Raw genomic sequence first — 2,974 nt, 5'->3', positions numbered from 1 at the left:
GTCAAACCTTCAAACACCCCCATACACAGCACAAATGGCTTGAAGCAAAGGGAAATTTCGCTTGGTTTGTCAAACCGCTTGTGTGGTGTATTTCGCTCTTTACCCGCACGTCTGCCTTTTGCTCCGACTGCCAATATCTCTCTCTCTCTCTCGCTGCCTCGCTGTCTGTCTGTCTGTCTGCGTTGCCTGGTTTGATGGCCTGTAATGGCTCAATAATATGCTTCGCTGGTTGACAGCCGCATAAATACATATGCACATATATATATGTAAATACATACATATGTAAATGAGCAGGTGTGGGTGGAAGCGTGCACTTGCTTGCGCTTGTCGTTGGCGGTTGCACAAGCTAAGTACTCTTCAGTCACTAATTTGCATTTTGAATTAAATTTAATAAATTTGTTATAAAATAATGACTTTTACTGATATGCTGGGTGTTTCTTTATTTATATACATATGTATGTATGTATGAGTGTGTGTGGCAGTTTGCGTTCTCAAACATTTGAATGCTATAAACATGCCTAGTGGTTGAAATTTGTCAAGGACACTTTTGATTTTTCTAGGTAATTAAATTTGTTTGCTTGCTTCTCTTTTAAAGGCCATCTATGTATGTGAAAGCAAATATATTTTTGTGTAGAAAATTTATTACATTTTGCATCGAAAAATTTCGTTTTTCGTAATCAATTTGCAATTTACTAATTAACTAAACAACTTTCATAAATTTTATGAAAATGTTCTACCAAGTTGAGGACGCATTTTCAAAGGTTCGTAGAAAACTTTTTGATTTACTTCAATAGCATAGTTTAAAGTTACTATTCAAATGTAAAAAAAAAGACAAAATCAATTTTAAATTTTCAAACGTAGTCATCTATGAGCAAAATACTCTATCGAGTGCATGGAAATTGTAAAACGTCTTTATTTCCTCATGTTGCCTGGGCACTGCGGACCGCCCCCACATTAGCATTGAACGTAGTGCCTGTCGACGTTGCAGGCAGAATTGTTGCGGAGCGAACGGCTATTAGACTCAGGGAAACCGATTGGTTGACCAACTTAGGGACTGGACAGTCTGGAGTTGTAGGGGGCTTAGATTTCATTCCTGATCGTACGGATTACTGAGGAGTACGCCGGGCGAGACATCTGGGGGAGGGGTGCGATGAATTTCTTTACGGATGGACCGAAACTGGACGGCAGGTTTGATGGTGGGGTCTTCTGTCGACAGCTTACCATAAGCACTAAGTTCAGGCTCAGCGGCTATCAGGGCCTTGAGTTCGTTGGAGGTGAGCTCTAACTTGGTTAAGGTATGTCTGCTCTCTCTTTCGGTTGCGTCGGAATACTTCTGCATTAGGCTTATTTGGGTTCGGGGTCACAGTGACATTGGAGGGAACTGCGTGGCTGACGAGCTGGCCAGGGAAGGAACCCGTGAAACGTTATCACCGGATAAAGAGAGGCTGGGGGTGCCATTGATCGCTTGTGGTAGATTCTTGGATAGATGGGCCTCATGTCAGCTCTGCGAGCGCTGGGCGAAAACCACGACATGCGCGATCGCAAGGTGCTTTTGGCCGGGCTCGGTCGAGGGCACTCCTCAAACTCACAAAGCCACAGCTCTCACTTCCGGTGGCGATTTTAACGGGTCACTGTCCTATCGGTATTCACGCAGTAAGGCTGAACTTTCTACCGGACCCCTTATGTCGCAATTGTGTGGAATAGGACGCGAAGTGGAACCATATCAACACTACCTTCTTGAAATACTTTGGCTCTCGCTTTCTAAATAGCCCCGAGGAGCTCTGGGGCATTGAGATAAGTCTAATTCGTAAACACATAATCGGCTCGGAGCGTTTTATCGATAAAGTTTAGGGCGCCGTTCAAAATTGTGGCACCACAAAGGACCATCTCACATTATCTAATTAAGCTCCGGTAACATGGGGCTGCCACCTTACCTAACCTAACCTAACCTGACCCCGAAACCAATAATTTTTCAAAACTTTGTCCGCCACATTCAATTTCAAAAAACACAGCTCATCATTTAAAAGTAAATATTTTTACCGAAGTTTCGAGACTATAACCGATTTTTTTTACCTAAACCAATTTTGGGGAGATTGGGCCTTCAGTTGCGAATAATGCCTCATATGTATATTTTTGCTGCGTCAAGACAACCATTGCCATAGATGGAAAACAGCAAATATATATGTATTTATATGTTTTTTTTTTTACTTGAGAACCGCCTGTCATCACCTTTGCCGAAATTATCGAATGTGCTAGAAACCAAACCAGTTTTTCGCCCAAAGGGGTCCATATAATGATCTAAAATACATATCGTCACATGAAACGCAAAGAGCCATAACTAACAAAATTTTTGTATTTACATAGAACGGTTTGGCGGTTCGGTTTGTGGCCACTCCCTATTGAATGGCGTTAAAAAAAACTTTCCCCACATATCTGCCTTTCTGCGGCCGGGTTCAGTAACTGCACTAAAAATTTATTCGTAAACAAGCTTTTATTAAAAGGTGTTTGTATTTTATCTTAGCTAAAGGCATTTTAATTAGTATTACGTTTTTTAAGGCATGCAATTTAGATATGCAACTTAGGTTCTTTTAAATAAATACTAAATATGTATGTGGACCCTTTTCATCTGTGAGAGCCACTTACACAAAACGAAAAATTGTATTAAATAAATACAAATTAATACCTAATTTTATTTGCCCCATGAGTGCGTACCCAAATTTCTACATCCTTTGAACCCAAATTACACACTTTGTGTCGTAATTTCTTTATTTAATCTTAGAGCTAATAAATAAATAGTTTTTCTTGCCCGCCGGCTGCACTATACATCATTTGAACCCTAAAAAAAACGACGAAGATAAATTAACAAACTATTTTACACCACAAACAAATATTTTATTGATATACATACATACTCGTACGTATTTGCTCTATGTGATTTGCTGAAAATGTTTGCCTTTTATTGTTTGCTAAAAAA

The sequence above is a fragment of the Rhagoletis zephyria genome, unplaced genomic scaffold, assembly GCF_001687245.7.
Source record: "Rhagoletis zephyria isolate East Lansing unplaced genomic scaffold, Rhagoletis_zephyria_1.1 Rzeph_scaffold_00658, whole genome shotgun sequence".
Taxonomy (NCBI): domain Eukaryota; kingdom Metazoa; phylum Arthropoda; class Insecta; order Diptera; family Tephritidae; genus Rhagoletis; species Rhagoletis zephyria.
The sequence above is the reverse complement of the archived record's forward strand: the minus strand, read 5'-3'. Positions refer to the sequence as shown.